General features: G+C 43.3%; 1 protein-coding gene and 1 long non-coding RNA gene across 2 annotated transcripts in view; one reads left to right on the plus strand and one right to left on the minus strand.

The window, feature by feature from the left end:
• The window catches only part of MYO1D (myosin ID), a 377,798-nt gene that overhangs the window by 32,328 nt on the left and 327,994 nt on the right, over window positions 1–17,476 (minus strand). The gene's annotated exons all lie outside the window — the stretch shown is intronic.
• LOC141408780 (uncharacterized) lies at window positions 4,948–8,060 on the plus strand. Its single transcript, XR_012425525.1, has 2 exons — window positions 4,948–5,129; window positions 7,610–8,060. It is a non-coding gene; the product is annotated as an uncharacterized lncRNA (long non-coding RNA).

Raw genomic sequence — 17,476 nt, forward strand, 5'->3', positions numbered from 1 at the left:
TTTGGTGGAGCATGCTTCCTGCTGATGTCAACTCACTCTTCCCTCTATTGGTGAGAAAGTCCCAGTCTTGGTTTCACAACCAAAAAACTCTCTGTGCTAACAGGCTCGGGCGTAGGATGGAAAAAATGAAGAAGTTATTTACTTCTACATTTCATTTTCCTTTGGACAGGGTCATGCTTTGTCGCCCAGGCTGGAGTACAGTGGCACCATCATAGCTCACTGCAGCCTCGAACTTCTGGGCTCAAGCAATCCTCCTGTGTCGGCCTCCAGAGTAATCGGGACCACACAGGTGGGTGCCATCATGCCTGTCTTTTGTTTTTTTTTTTTTTTTGAGACAGAGTCTCGCTCTGTCGCTCAGGCTGGAGTGCAGTGGCACGATCTCAGCTCACTGCAACCTCCGCCTCCCAGGTTCAAGCTATTCTCCTGCCTAAGCCTCCTGAGTAGCTGGGATTACACGTGCGTGCCACCACACCTGGCTGATTTTTGTATTTTTAGTACAGATGGGGTTTTGCCACGTTGGTCAGGCTGGTCTCAAACTGTTGACCTCGTGATCTGCCCACCTCGGCCTCCCAAAGGCTGGGATTACAGGCATGAGCCACCGTGCCCGGCCTTGACTAATTATTTTAATTTTTAGTAGAGATAAGGTCTTGCTCTGTTGCCCAGACTAGTCTCAAACTCTTGGGCTCAAGCAGTCCTCCTGCACTGGCCTCTCAAAGTGCTAGGATTACAGGCATGAGCCATCACACTTGGCCTACATCTCGTTACTTTTGTTTTCCTTAGAAAGTCAACTGTATTTGGATTATAGCTGATTAGGAATTCTCAATCTGCAAGCATTCAGGGGCCAACATGCTTTTTTTCACCATCTGTCAAATGGGCACCATTAGCTTCAATCATTCATAGGAGTGGGGAACTGCAGGCTTCTGGTATGATTTATTTGGCTGTCAGTTGATAGTCCTCTGACCACTGGTCCACCGGTTTCCAGACAAACCTCCCCTCTGTCCTTCCCCACGTGGATTTCTGTGGCTATCTCACTGAGAGACCTGATCATGAAGAGTTTTACATTCCTGGCTATTTTAAGCCTCACTAACCGTTCAAACGAGGTCGCCACATGGCATGCAGCTGTGGGAAGCAGCTGCTGCGGTTTGATTTCTAGTCAGTATGTCTTGACATTTCTTGTCAAGTGATTTCTAAAATTCCTTGTTTTTTTTTTTTTTTTTTCAGGTAACCAAGAACATTTTTTTTTCTTGAGGAATAAGGTATGACATCAGAGCTGTGCATCTGATAACCTGCTCCACACTGGAAACAGTTCCAGAACGCTGCTATACTTGATCTTAGCCAAATGGCCGAGAAGCGATCAGAACCTGCTAGAAAGGAACATTTATTTCACCTTTCAGGACCCAACTCTCTCTGCCCCAGAAATATCAGTTCTGGGGCCGAGAGACACTGCAGCAGCCCTCCTTGCAGTTTCTAATTGGAGCCCATCCTGGAGTCTCAGATGCCACAGCAGAAAGTAGAGAGAACTGGGCAGCATGCTGGGCTCCCTGGAGCTACCTTCAGTGACAGTGACAACAGCTAACACGAGGACAGGCAGGGTCACTCAGCCCGAGGAGAAACTGGACCAGAAAGCATGCTTCCTCCTGCTCTCTTGCCTACCTCCTCCCAAAACTCCCCACCTACTTGTCCTTCTCTCTAGGTCATTCAGCTATTTGTCTCCTCGTTCACCCTCATACACCTGTTTGCCACGATGGTTTTGCCTTTAGGCTTTTGCACATGCTATTCCCTGCCTGGAAGACCCTTGGTCTCTTTTCCAGATCAACTTCTATTTATTATTTTTTCCTCAATATTGGCATCACTTTTAGGAGCCTTTCCTGATCTTCCAAGAAAGGGTTAACTGCCCCTTTGATGTATATCCCCTATTAATGTACTTAACACATTGCATTGTAATCTCCTGTCTACTCATCTGATTTCCCCCCCAGATTGTAAACCTGGGCAGGGTCTGGGTTTTGTTCACTGTTTTATCCCCACTTCTGGCTCAGCACATAATAGCTCCTCTGTAAATATCAGCTCTATGTTGTTCCGAACTCAACAAGAACTCCCTCTCTTCTTTTCCCTCCAATATATTTCTTAGATTACATCAAATTATTTGCCCTTCAAATAGCCTCTAAGTCTTCTATTTTAAGGTAGCACATATCTATTCAAATAAAGTCCTTTGTCAGTTATGAGTTTGAAAAAATCTTCAAGTGTGCATTTATGTATGAAAATGTGGCACTACAGACTCCTAGATGGTGTCTGTGCCTAAGATTAATACAAAGTGAACATCTTAGCTGGATAACTGAAAGGAGCTAGAGACTCTTTATCTAGATCTTGGTACTTCCTCTTCATAAAGCCTTCTGTTTTTTGTGGGCTGGTAAGTATGGACCCCTATTTCCAAGGTATAGTTATTATTTTTTGAGACAGAATCTTGCTGTGTTGCACAGGCTGGGGTGCAGGTGCACAATCATGGCTCACTGCAGCCTCGACCTCCTGAGCTCCAGCAATTCTCCCGCTTCAGCTTCCCAAAGTGCTGGGACTACAGGCGTGAGCTACCGTGTCCAGCCAAGGCATAGCTACTCTTGACAAGGAGATAGAATAGGTTTCCAACCATGAAACATCTTCCATGGACCATCTGGAACTGTTTTTCATTTTCTTTCAAGAGAATCCTTCTTACAATAGAGAGAAAGTTTACAGTTACATAGAATCTCCACTAACATTCCTCCTCCCCAGCCCCAACCCTCTGCCTAAGCAGATAGGAACTAACACCAACAGCAGCAATGATCAGCCATTCCATACAGTGCTGCTTGGTTTCTCTACAACCACTTTTCATAAGACCACAGTGGGGTCTTTCTCCAGCCCACCATCACCAGCACACACCAAGTGTGAAGGGGGACAGCACATGCCTCTTGGAACTGCAAGGCAGGATTTGACCTGGGATTCAACTTTCTGCTTTAAAAATGGCCACATGAACAAGGTCACCATCCAGAGAGGGGACTTCAGAAGAACACTGACAGCATGTGAATCTGTGCCTGGCGCTGCCAAACCCACCCTGTATGCTGGCGAGAGGACTGGTTGACAGCAGCTAACCACAGTAAGGAGGAGTCCATGTGGCAGTCCAAGGAGTGTCCAGCCTGTTGAGGCACTGCCAGGCCCTGTGGACTGCAAGCCAAGGATGTGCTTTCTGTCCTCACTAACTTTAAATTCTAGAGATATTCTGACAGAGGGGCAGAGGCAAGACATTTCCTGCACTTGTCAAAGCTACATAAAAGTAGCCAGGTTTGGTGACTCACACCGATAATCCTAGCACTTTGGAAGGCTGAGATGGGAGGATCGCTTGAGCCCAGCAGTTTGAGACCAGCCTGGGCAACATAGTGAGACTCCGTCTATACTTAAAAAAAAAAAAAAAAAAACTGGGCATGGTGGTATGTGCCTGTAGTCCCAGCTACTCAGGAGGCTGAGGTGGGAGGATTGCTTAAGCCCAGGAGATCAAGTCTGTAGTGAGCTGTGACTGCGCTACTGCATTCTGGCCAGGGCAAAAGAGAGAGACTCTATCAAAACAAAACAAAACAACAAAAGCTACACAAAAGCAAAACAACTTTTTTTTTTTTTTTTTGAGACAGAGTCTTGCTCTGTCTCCCACCTAGAGTGCAGTGGCGCGACCTTGGCTCACTGCATTCTCTGCCTCTTGGGCTCAAGCAATTCTCCTGCCTCAGCCTCCTGAGTAGCTGGGATTACAGGCGCCTGCCACCAGGCCTGGCTAATTTTTGTATTTTTCTTAGAGACAGGGTTTCACCATGTTGGCCAGGCTGGTCTCGAACTCCCGACCTTGTGATCCACTCACCTCAGCCTCTCAAACTGCTGGGATTACAGGCATGAGCCACGGCGCCTGGCTGACTTGATTCTTATGGTAGTAAAATTGGCCCATTTGGGTTCTACCCCACTTAAGGCTTGCCCTCTCCTGCCCTACTGGGCCAGTGGTTTTGGGGAAGAAGGTATCCAGTATCCTGATCAGAGGTGATGTCTAACCTCCTCTGCCCTTTGGAGAGCTGGTAGCAAGGCACTGAGGAATTACTGCATTCGGGTGGCAGAGGGTGAGATGGGTAGGAAGTGCATGGCAGAACTGAGAAGCTGGTTCCTCAGAACTGGGAAGTTGAGAGAAGCAGAGCCAGCCCTTGAGTAGAACTTAGGGGTGTGTGTGTGTGTGTGTGTGTCGGGGGAATTACTGGGAAGGTAGTGTGTGATGCTGAATATGCCCTCCCACCCCCAAATATCCACATCCTAATCCCTGGAACCTGTGAATGTTACTTTACATGGCAAAAAAGTCTGCAGATGGGATTATGTAAGGCTGCTGAGATGGGGAGAGTATCCTGGATTATCCAGGTGGACCCTAGACGCAATCATAAGAGAGGCAGAGGGAGATTTGACACAGACAGGAGGAGGAGGAGGCAGTGTGACCCCGGAGGCACAGATCAGGGTGAAGCAGTCACAAACCAGGAGTGCCGGCAGCTCCCAGAGGCCGGAGGGGCCGAGGAATGGATTCTCCCTGGAACCTCCAGAGGGAACAGGCCCTGCCCGACACCCTCGTTCTGGCCCAGTGAAATGAATGTGGACTGCTGGCCTTAATAACTGTGAGAAAAAAAACATGTCTGTGGTTTAAAGCCACCAAATCTGTGGTAATTTGCTGCAGCAGCAATAGGAAACTGACATAGATAGGTAGATGGTGTCCTCAGATGAGACTTCTGATTTACTTCCCGTAGTCATTAGATAGTGGGACTCCTAAGTGAGAAGAACAAGTGTTGCACGTCATTACGTGCAATGTGCAGGAGCAGCATCAAAATTCTGCACGTACACACACACACACACACACACACACACACACACACCAACCCACCCCTCAGTTGGATCTGAATCTGCGTCTGTTTTTAACTAGCTTGTACTGGAATAGGGAGCTGTGAATTGAGCAGGAGAATCATGAGACAAGCTGTCCCAGGTAGTCTGGCGGGGTGTCAGAAGGCATCACAGAACATAGCAGAGGCTATAGCAGGAAGCAGGTGAGGTGTCCCTCCAGAGACGTGAGCTGCCTGGACACAGAGGAGGTAAGAAACCCACCAGAAAAGGGGTGGGTGGGGAGGGCAGGACCTGTTTTGCAGTTGTAAGTTGCTCTCTTAAGAAGAATACAGAGTAAGGGATGCTAGACCCTTTCCTGTTCCATCTGAAAACACTTTCCACGGGGGTAAACTCTGTAATCGTGTGTGTGTGTGTGTGTGTGTGTGTGTGTGTGTGTGTTGTGTGTGTGTATAATGTAGGGGCAATGAGCTGCTGGGTGTGCTTTGTGGATGTGGCCAGGATGGGCTCAGGGGGTGCTGCTTTCAGGTGGGTGAGACTCACATGGACATATGTGGATATGCGGGTGGGCAGGTCCCTTTTGCTTAAGGAATGGCATCAGACCCAGGATGCTAATGTGTTTCTATGGGCTGTCTGAGAGAAGACAGGGAAGGGGCACGGGTGGTGAGAGATTTCCCGGATGAGACATGGACACTCCTCTCCACGATCATGGCTGCTTTCCAAGAGGCTCTCCAGGGACAGCGCTCCTCACTGGGGGGGAGGCCCCGTGCTGACTCCCAAAGCGTAAGCAAACACGGGGAGCCGGGCAGTCTTCCCACTGTGCATGGGCTCCACAACCTCAAAGGCTCCCAGCTGTATCTCCACTTCAACAATAGTGTTTTAAACTCCTTGGTTCATTACCAGTCTGCATCACTTATTCAGCATTCATAAGGTATACAGCACTAGACGAGGTTTCGTGGAGCTCTGTGGTAAAAGTTGACGGCAGAGTCTCAGTTCTCCAGGGACAATGAGACAAATATAAATTAAAAAACATAGGTGACAGTTATCTAAGGCATGTGACACCAAGAACAGGCAAGGGAGCCAGATCTGTGTTCATCCCGCCGCTCTATTACACTCTATCTGTGGTCTTGGGAAAATCACAGAACCTCTCTAAGCCTTTTTGTCCATCTATAAAATAGGCTTAATACATTTAAAAATGGCTTAGAAGATTGTGAGAATTAAATGAGATAATGTATGTGAAAGCCCCTTTAAAACTATAATAATTGCATCTCAACAAATGCTGTAATGTACAACATAAGGAAATTTTAAAAAATTACATGATGAGAAAAAAATACAGACTAAGTGCTAGTCTAATTCCAAGAATGTAATAATTTCATTGTGATGCATCAGGACACTGGGACAAGAATGAAAGAGATCACTCAAGACAAAAGAAAGGCTGAGCACAGTAGCTCACGCCTGTAATCCCTGCACTTTGGGAGGCCGAGGTGGGAGGATCACTTGAGTCCAGGAGTTTGAGATTAGCCTGGGCTACGTGTTGAAATCCCATCACTATATGAAATGCAAAAATCAGCCAGAGGTGGTGGTGCATGCCTGCAGTCCCAGCTACTCAGGAGGCTGAGGTGGGAGGATCTTTTGAGCCTAGGAGTTTGAGGTTGCAGTGAGCTATGATCATGCCACTGCACCCCAGCCTGGGCAACAGAGTGAGACCCTGTTGCTAAAAATAATTTTTTTTTTTTTTTTAAATAAAAGAGCATCTCATCATTGAGTATAATTAACATTGGTTTTTGTCTGCTCCCTTCTTTTAGTTCTCTGTCCTCACTCCCTTTGGAGAACTGGTCCTCCCTCACTGCAACCCTGGGTGGTGCTGCCCATCATAGGCCGACACTCCCCAGCCGTGAGGATGGGTGTGTGATCTACCAATCCCAGGACCCTGCTCCCTCGCCTCCGTGCCTTGGCCTGGGTACAGGGCATGAGAACCAAATGGGGCCAACCAGAGACTTTTGTTGGGATTCATATATTTTGAAGTCAGAAAGGCTTTCTCTTTCAGGATGCTAAGCTGACATAATGGAAGTCTGGAGCTGCCTGTGGCCAAGATTTCCCCTGTGTAGAAGTCTATAGTCGGACTAAATGTGGCCAGCACACAGAGACTGAGGAGAGTGGAGAAAGAGAGCTGGGTTGGGAGAAGAAAAGGGGATCTTGATGGTGATCACGTCCTTGGTTCTAGTGCTTAAAGTCCCTAGGGTCCTGCAACTCTCTTGAGTTCCTTCTAGGACATTCAATTTTGGGTTTAAATTGGTCACTTCATCAGAAAGAGTTCTGATTTATATAGTAAGCTTACTCTGCAATACCAAATAAAACTTGATGGAAGGCAAATAAGAATGTTGTTGGAAAAAGATTCTATAAAGGTCATTGCTTTTCCTGAAAAAATGGCATCAGCTCCGCATTTAGAGACATGAATCCCCAATTTTCTAAACCTGGCTCAAGGCATTAACCTTCTGTGTGCATCAAACAAAAATGGCCATGTGCATGCATAATGATGGATAGTGGAGAAGCATTCAGTGAAGGTTTGGCTAGATTATTCTAACACCTGAAAGCATGATCAGCATGGGGAAGTACATTCAAAATATATATAGGCAATCATGCTGAAATGTAGAGAAAAGTGATTGGGACAACATTTAAGCTTCTAGAGTATTATGTGTTACTTTTTATGTTCAATATTGTTTGCTTACAGAGCTGGAAAATTTCATGTCTCGACACTAATATCAGGAATCATACAATGGCACTCACTCTTAATGGCTATGTCATCATCTGGCTGCAAACCACCATGACCAAGTAGCCAGTCTGTTGGGAAGTGGCAGCTAATCCATTGTGCTACAGGATGAGGACATTCTCAAGGTCCTGCACTGTGCCATCCCTGCCTCCAATGTGGCTGCTGAGAATTCAACTGACAATTTCCAATTTAAGTGGTGAGAAGGCAGTTCTTTAAAACAAGTATCAGACCAAGGAAGGATAAAAACAGTCTCCTCTGTGATTGTTTTCTGATTTCCACCTTTCTTTTACCTTTCAACAAGAAATGATCTGCTTTCTTTTGAACTTCTACACAAGTTTATATCTGCCACCTCAAGTAGGCTTAGTCAATGACACCAATTCAGAAATTAAAATATTCCTTGTAGCAGAATAAACAGTGTAGTGCCAACGTCTCACGGTGACCCATGGCATTAAAAGAGGTGCCCTTAGTGGGGTATCTGTACTCATCTAAGAAGCAAAAATGAGGGAATATTAAAAGTAGAAGAAGGGGCTGAGCACGGTGGCTCACGCCTGTAATCCCAGCACTTTGGGGGGCCGAGGTGGGTGGATCACGAGGTCAGGAGATCGAGACTATCCTGGCTAACACGGTGAAACCCTGTCTCTCTAAAATACAAAAAAATGGCCAGGCGCGGTGGCAGGCGCCTGTAGTCCCAGCTACACGGGAGGCTGAGGCAGGAGAATGGTGTGAACCTGGGGGGTGGAGCTTGCAGTGAGCTGAGATCACGCCACTGCACTCCAGCCTGGGCGACAGAGCGAGACTCCGTCTCAAAACAAAAATAAAAACAAAACAAAAAAATTAGCCGGGAGTGGTGGTGGGCACCTGTATTCCCAGCTACTCGGGAGGCTGAGGCAGGAGAATGGCGTGAACCCGGGAGGCGGAGCTTGCAGTAAGCCGAGATTGCGCCACCACACTCCAGCCTGGGTGACAGAGTGAGACTTCTTCTCAAAAAAAAAAAAAAAAAGTAGAAGGTGGCTAGTATTGGGTAGATAGTCTCACTAAAAACTCTATGTAGGTCTTAAGAGTGCACGAGGCTGATATGCCCATTTTACCATAGCAGGGCTGAGTCCCTCCACTCCCATTGTTTGGTGCAAAACAACTCTATTTGGCTTTATCTACACTAAGGTTATTTTGTTTGGTGGTTACAAAATGAATAACAGCAGGTCCTCTTCAAGAAGCCGGACTTGATCATCCCATCGTGCTTCCCTGGGTTTTCCAAATCACTGAATTCTGTCAATAGTTGGTTTTCTGCCAACTACTGAATAAGATCATGATGGCTTTCAAGGCACAGCGTGTTCTGGTCTTCCTACTCTTTTACCATTCCTTTTGTCTCCTCTACCCTCTTCTTCCATTCGCAGGACTTCAGGTAATTCTCTATATATTTTTTAGATCTATGGCAAAATGAAACTTTATTTTGTAAATTGATACTCAGGTAATGCCATATGCTGATAACTCCCAAATCTATACCTCTAGCCCATTTTAACTCCAAACCTTATATTCAGCTGCCTCTTAGATATTTGCACTTGGATAAGAGACAGCTGGGTTCACTGGCCACCCATCACCCAAGCCAGAAGTCTGAGGACCCTCCATGATGTCACCTCCCTCCCACTCCACAGCGATCCATCACCACATCCTGAAGATTTTACCTCCTAAACCTGTTCCAAACCCACTTCTCTTCTTTCCTCCCTTACTACCACTTCACTACTAAGACTCATCAGATCTCACCTGAAGCATTTTAACAGCTGCTGCCTGCCATCCACTCTTCAAGCTGCAACCAGAATGATCTTAGTAAAGCACATGTCTCTAAGCCACAAGCCTGATTTCGTGCTTGAAACTCTCTATTAGCTCCTCAATTCTCTCAGGAAAAAGACCAAGCTCCTCTGGGTGTCTTTGTGATCCGCTGACCTCTCGAGCTCCCAGGCCTCCTGCTCCTTCCCAGCTCTCTAGGCTCCAGCCCTACTCAACCGTTTTCAGGTCCACCATGTGCTGGGCTCTCTGCTCCCTCCTGGCTTTCATACTTGCTCTTCCATTGGATAACACACACTTTCTTCTTTGCCCATACCCTATTTGAAGTTATCCTAAAAAAATCTGAAGTGTTACAAATATTTATTATAAGGATGCTTCATCATAGCATAAATTACAATAAAAAATGGGAAATTATCAAAATGCCCAATAAACAAAAATTTTTAAATGACTGCTTAAAGTTTTCTGTTAACAGGAAATTACTTGTAGTATATTAAAGGAGAAAATCAACCTGCTTTCTATTATAACTTCATAGCTACTTAAATAGGATAGTAATAGTAATTTCTGCATGGCAAAATTATAGGTGACTTAAATTTTTTCTTTATAATTTTATTTAAGTTTTCCAATATTTCCCCATCCATATGCCATAATTACTTTTATTACTTTTTAAAAATTAATTAATTAATTTAGAGATGGGGTCTCTCCCTGTTACCTAGGCTGGAGTGCAGTGGTGTGATCATAGCTCACTGCAGCATTGAATTCCTGGGCTCAAGCGATTCTCCTGCCTGCCTCATTCTCCTGAGTATCTGCAACTACAGGCATGTGCCACCATGCCCACCTAATTTTTTAATTTCTTATTTTCACAGAGTTAAGGTCTTGCTATGTTGCCCAGGCTGGTCTTGAAGTCCTGGCCTCAGCGATTCTCCCATCTGAGCTTCATAAAGTGTTGGGTTTACAGGTATGAGCCGCTGCACCCAGCTGGAAAAATATATTTTAAAAGAAGAACATCCCTAAGCAAGGTAATGAGGGCATATATAGACATACAGCAAAGATTCTGTTTCTCAAGGAGGAATGTTTTATTTGGAAAGTTTAAATCCTTAATGGGGATGAGATCTAGAGGCTTATCAGTGAGTCCTATAATAGTCTGTTGCAAAGGGTGAAGTACAAAAAACAGCTGAAGAGGGTGGTGGAAGCTTCTGCTGATGCTTCTCTGACAAATGCTGGGGCTAATATTAATTCCTTGCTTTTGGGACGTGTGCTTCCATTACTGAAGAAATTCCCCCTTTTTTTTCTTTACACCCTGTAGATATGAGACCAGCTGGAGGGCCACAAGAAGGAATGGAATTGAGTGAGCAAAGTACGGTTAAATAAATCTTAAAAACCCCCAGCTGCTGTGCTTCAGTCAACAGGGAACAAGAGGTGCCATTTTAGTCAATCTGTGCCCAACTACCTATAGAGAATGGAAAGTTAACACACAAATGTTTTGTTATTTAGAAAAATGAAAATCATTCAGCTAAGTCCATACAGATGTATCTAGTGGCCAGTTGTGAGAAGTCAGTCTTTGCAAAGTAACACAAGACATTTGGTGTGGACCTGAGAATATTAAATTTAAGGAGTTTCCCACCAAATCAAGCATGTATGCTATTTCCATTAGAGGTTCTTTTTCAGTCTTTTTTTTTTTTGAGACAGAGTCTGGCTCTGTCGCCCGGGCTGGAGTGCAGTGGCCGGATCTCAGCTCACTGCAAGCTCCGCCTCCCGGGTTTACGCCATTCTCCTGCCTCAGCCTCCCGAGTAGCTGGGACTACAGGCGCCCGCCACCACACCCGGCTAATTTTTTGTATTTTTAGTAGAGACGGGGTTTCACCATGTTAGCCAGGATGGTCTCGATCTCCTGACCTTGTGATCCGCCCGTCTCGGCCTCCCAAAGTGCTGGGATTACAGGCTTGAGCCACCGCGCCCGGCCTCTTTTTCAGTCTTAATTAAATTAGAGTTTAATCTGTAAACTGTTAGAAGTGAATGGCATACTTTGGGAAAATGAGGCCATACTTTTAGCTTATGCAAAAATATTTTAAAGCATAAAACTGAAAATGCAGCATTTTTTGCTCACTTAAGTATAATTACAGATTAAATTTTCACTTTATGACCTAGTACATAGCACTTGCAAAGTAAACCATGTAATAATATTTAAAAACACACTCTTTGAAACGTAGGTTTCAATCTCTTTGAAGAGAGATTCAATACATTTGAAGAGAGAAACAATATATTGTACTTATATAATACTTATACAAAACTCAACAGCATTTAGATAATATCTTTGAGGATCTCAGGGTGTTTTCCCTGCAGAAATAAGACTGTAGTAACGTGAGGGAGAAGGGCAAATTTCTTTCTTAAGCTTAACTCTATTCCTGCAGAGAGTGTTTGTACTCAAAGCCATGAGAGGCAGAGCATAGTTGCAGACTGGGAGAGTGCAGACAGAGAAGAGTTATGGGTCTCCCAGGATACAGACTCTTTTTTGTTGTTGTTTTTTTTTTGAGATGAAGTCTCGCTCTGTTGCCCAGGCTGGAGTGCAGTAGTATGATTTTGGCTCACTGCAGCCTCCGCCTCCTGGGTTCAAGCGATTCTCTTGTCTCAGCCTCCCAGAGTAGCTGGGATTACAGGTGCACGCCACCATATCTAGCTAATCTTTGTATTTTTAGTAGAGACAGGGTTTCACCATGTTGGCCAGGCTGGTCTCGAACTCCTGACCTCAAGTGATCCACCTGCCTTGGCCTCCCAAAGTGCTGGGATTGCAGGCATGAGCCACCGTGCCTAGCCCCAGGATACACACTCTAACTTCTATTATTTTCTAGGTCTAAAAAAGGAAACGTATATTAAATCACAAGTCATATCTTGAAGAGGGAAAACAAAAAGAAGATTCTATTATATCAGGTCATTTTAAACTCAAAACACAACTTTTATTATCATGGCCGAATGAGTGGTTCTTACTGGTTTAGATATTAAAATGAATCATAAATATGGCTGTTTGGCTTATATGAGTGATAGATCTTACATGCTGGCTTAAATTCCTAAATTTTCAAGAGGATAAATCTAAAGACAATGCCAATGATTAATTTCCCAGAATTAGATTTGAGCTGGGAAATTAGTGATAGTATGAATAAAGAAATATTATTATGCATTATATTTTTCATTTTAAAGTTTGAAATTATTTCTTAGAATCTGATCTGGGTCACATGTATAGAATTTTCCATCTGATACCCTTAAACCCTGGCAACATTCCAACAATTGTTACTGATTCCTTGTAAGCTTTATCACCCAGGATTTCATTTTGGTGGTTAGGAAAAAAAGTTCCATGAATCGCATCCTTTCACAGTTAGAAATCCAAGGGTTCACACTTCTTGTCAGCAGGAAGTGGAGGTTGCGAAGAGTTCTATTTTTGGAGTTGAAAGGCCACCTTTGACCCAGAAATTGTGTGGTTGGATGAAAGACATTTCTCTGTTCTGTCTTACTTGATTTGCCCAAGGAATGGAGAAACGTACGAGTGCAACTTCAGCAGACTTCCTTCCTCCTAGGGCCGGAAGATGACCCATATTCATGACATCTAAAGAATTTTATATTTTCAAGTGTGTTTTTCAGTCCTGTGTGGCCCATGTTACAGTCATTTCAGTTTAGAGTATTCAAAACCTTCCAAATTGAAATATTCATAGCGTCCCAAGATATGAGGGCCAGGATTTATTCTTCTAGATCAGGGGTTGGCAAACTAAGACCCAGGACCGAATCTGGTTGTCTGTTTTTGTAAATAAAATTTTACTGGAACACAGTCATGTCCATTCATTTCCATATTGTCCATGGCTGCTTTTGTGACACAATGGAAGAGCTGAATACTTGTAACAGGAACCATATGGTCTGCAAAGCCTAAGATATTTATTATCTGGCTCTTTACAGAAAAAAGTTTGCTGACTCCGGGTTTAGATGATAAGGAATTAAAGAGAAGGTCTACAGATAGAGTGATGTCAAAGAGCAGGGGCTACATATGCCAGTATCATAAATGTTTAGTTTTTAGGGTCTAATTGCTTTTTATAATTAGCCTGAGACTTGACAAACAACATTTAAAGACTGACAAACAACATTTAAAGACTCCAATTATGAAATGACCAGTTTGAACTGAGGGTTGGCCATTAGCATAGCGGTCCATAGAGAGAGAAATGAATCCATGAGAAGGAAATGTAAACCTAGTATACTACCTGGCTCTGAAGGAAACAATGCTTGTAAAATCATAGTAATATAAATGTCAGCTATTGGGGTTTTGGCTTTAGAATCAATCACCAAAGTGGAAAACAATATAAATATTAATATTAACAATGTAAAAAAGTAAAGCTATAGTTGTCAAAAGTTCAGAGAGAGACAGGGAACAGTAAGGAGAAAATCTGGGCCACTTACATGGTGAGTCAAGGGGGTCTGAAGTTGATGGAGCATGAAAAAAAATTCTTGTATATTTTTTTATTTCACTGTTTCCAAGGCCCCATTTTTTTCAACCCGTAATGTCTTTGAACTGGGAAGCTCCTTACTCTTCATGATACTGCGGAAGTATAATTGGCAGTCCTGTTTTTCCTTAGTGGAATAGAAAATAATGGTGCGTCTTATAGTAGATGGTTTCTTAGATTTGATGATTACAGTATTTTGAGTTGCAACAGTAACTGACAGTAAGCTAAAGATAACGGAAAAACTAGTAAAAATTGGGAGGGAGTAGCCAAAGGCATCTAAGTAAAATAAATCTTTTTTTTTTTTTTTTTTTTTTTTTTTTTTAGAGATAGCATCTAGCTCTGTTGCTCAGGCTGGAGTACAGTGGCATGATCATAGCTCACTGTAACCTTGAGCTCCTGGGCTCAAGTGATCCTCCTGCCTTAGATTCCTGAGTAGCTGGGACTACAGGTATGCAACACTGCACCTGGATAATTATTATTATTATTTTTCATAGAGATGGGGTCTTGCTGTGTTGTCCAGGCTGGTCTTGAACTCCTGGACTCAAGAGATCCTTGAGGCTTGGTCTCCAAAAGCGTTGGGATTATAGGCATGAGCCACCATGCCTGCCCTAAACTACCATCTTTTATAGTCAAAGGTCAATAGATGATGTCCACATGTACGTTCATTGCAGCACTATTCACAATAGCAAAGACATGGAATCAACCCAAATGATCATCAATGATAGACCGGATAAAGAAAATGTGATACATATACACCATGGAATACTATGCAGCCATAAAAACAAATGAGATCATGTCCTTTGCAGGAACAAGGATGGAACTGGAACCCATAATCCTCAGCAAACTCACACAGGAACAGAAAACCAAACACCACACGTTCTCACTCATAAATGAGAGCTGAACAATGAGAACACATGGACACAGGGAGGGGAACATCACACACAAGAGGCCAGTTGTGGGTGGGGGTTGGGGGAGAGAGAGAGAGTCAGGATAAATAGCTAATGCATGCTGGGCTTAATACTTAGGTGATAGGTTGATAGGTGCAGCAAACTACCATGGCACATGTTTACCTATGTAACAAACCTGCACATCCCAGAACTTAAAATAAATAAATAAATAAATAAAATAGATGATGTTCAAATATGATTTTTTTTAAAGGCCTGGCCCTGTGGCTCATGCCTATAATCCCAGCACTTTGGGAGGCCAAGGCAGGAGCATCGTTTGAGCCCAGGTGTTCAAGACCAGACTAGGTGACATAGGAAGACCCTGTCTCCACACACACACACACACACACACACACACACACACAGAGCAGCAGCAGCATGTTGTTTATCTTTTCATTTAAAACCCTTTCACTTTGATTTTTAAAAAAACCATATTGTATTAGTTTCTTATGGCTGCTGTACAAAATTACCATAAACTTAGCGGCTTAAAACAACAGGAAATTACTTTTTCACAGTTCTGGAGGCCAGAAGTCTGAAATCCAAGTGCGGGCAGGGCCATGTTTTCTCCAGAGCCTCTAGGGTTCTGTCTTTTCCAGCTTCGGGTGGCTGCCAGCACTCCTTGACTTGTGGCTTCATCATTGTAGTCTCTGCCTCTGTCTTCCCACTGCCTTCTCTGTGAGTATTAAATGTCCCTCTACCTTTCTTTTATAAGGATTTATTAGTGCCACATAGGGCCCACCTCAATAATCCAGGATGATCTAATTTTGAGATTCTTATTAAATCTGCAAAGAGCCTTTTTCCAAATAAGATAATATTCACAGGTTCTAAGGATTAGAACATGAACATCTCTTTGGGAATCATCATTAGCCTGCCACACATGTATAAGTATTAGTTTGATTTTTAAAAATTAAAAGTTTTAGGTCATTCTACAACTTTAAGTCCTTCAGTCGCTTTCCATAACTCACAGAATCAAGTTCAAATAATGTTATTGGTTAAAAATATGGTCTCTAAACCAAAAGCACAAGCAACAAAAGAAAAAATAGATGAACTAAATTTTGTCAAAATAAAAAACGTTTGTGCTTCAAAGGATACCATCAAGAAAAAGAAAAGAGGCTGGGCGCGGTGGCTCATGCCTGTAATCCTAGCACTTTGGGAGGCTGAGGCAGGCGGATCATCTGAGGTCAGTAGTTCAAAACCAATCTGCCAACATGATGAAACCCTGTCTCTACTAAAAGTACAAAAATTAACCAGGTGTAGTAATCCCAACTACTCGGGAGGAGACTGAGGCAGGAGAATTGCTTGAACCCGGGGGGCAGAGGTTGTGGTGAGTCGAGATCATGGCACTGTACTCCAGCCTAGGTGACAGAGAGAGACTCTGTCTCAAAAAAAAAAAAAAAAAAAAGGAAAGTGAAAAAACCCACAGAATAGAAAAAAACTTTGCAAATCATGTATCTGATAAATAACTTGTATCTAGACTACATAACGAACTCTTAGAACTCAATAATAAAAAGACAGCCCAATTGAAAAGCGGACAAAGGATCTAAACAGATATTTTTAAAAGAAGATATACAAATAGCCAATAAGCACATGAAAATGTGCTCTACACCATTAGTCATCAGGGAAATGTAAATCAAAACTACACTGAGATACCTTTTCATATCAATTAGGATGACTATAATCAAAAAGACAGATAATGGCCATGCATGGTGGCTCACGCCTATAATCCCAGCACTTTGGGAGGCTGAGGTGGGTGGATCACTTGTGGTCAGGAGTTCGAGACCAGCCTGGCCAACATGGTGAAACCCCGTCTCTACTAAAAACACAAAAATTAACTGGGCGTGGTGGTATGGGCCTGTAATCCCAGCTACTCGGGAGGCTGAGGCAGGAGAATTGCTTGAACCTGTAAGGCAGAGGTTGCAGTGAGCCAAGATTGTGCCACTACATTCCAGCCTAGGTGACAGAGTGACTCTATCTCAAAAAAAAAAAAAAAAAAAGACAGTAAGTGCTGGCAAGGAATGGAGAAAGGAGAAGCTTCATACGCTGCTGGTAGAAATATAAAGTGGTCACCTGCTTTGGAAAATGGTTTGGGAGTTTCTCAAAAAGTTAAAGATGTAGTTTACTATATGACTCAAAAATTTAACTCAAGAAAAATGAAATCATGTCCATACAAAAACTTATATCCACAAGTTCAAAGCAGCATTATTCATAATAGCCAAAAAGTGGAGACGACTGAAATGTTTACCCACTGACAGACAGGTGAACATAATGTGCTCTATCGATACGGTGGAATATTATTTGGCAATAAAAGAGAATGAAGTCCTGATTCATGCTACAACATAGCTGAACCTTGCAAATGTTATGCCAAGTGGAAGAAGCTGGTCACAAAGGACCACGTATTATATAATCCTGTTGACATGAAATGTCCAGTGTAGGCAAAGCTACAGGGGCAAAAAGTAGATTAGCGATTGCCTAGAGTTGGGTGGGAACTTTCAGAGAATGAAAGTTCTGCCAAAGGGTTTCCATTTATGATAATTATTTCTAAATTGATTATGGTGATAGTTGCACAACTCTGAATATACTAGAAACCTTTGAATTGCATACTTTAAGTGAGTGAATTGTATGGT

This window comes from Macaca fascicularis, chromosome 16 (genome assembly GCF_037993035.2).
Source record: "Macaca fascicularis isolate 582-1 chromosome 16, T2T-MFA8v1.1".
Lineage (NCBI taxonomy): Eukaryota > Metazoa > Chordata > Mammalia > Primates > Cercopithecidae > Macaca > Macaca fascicularis.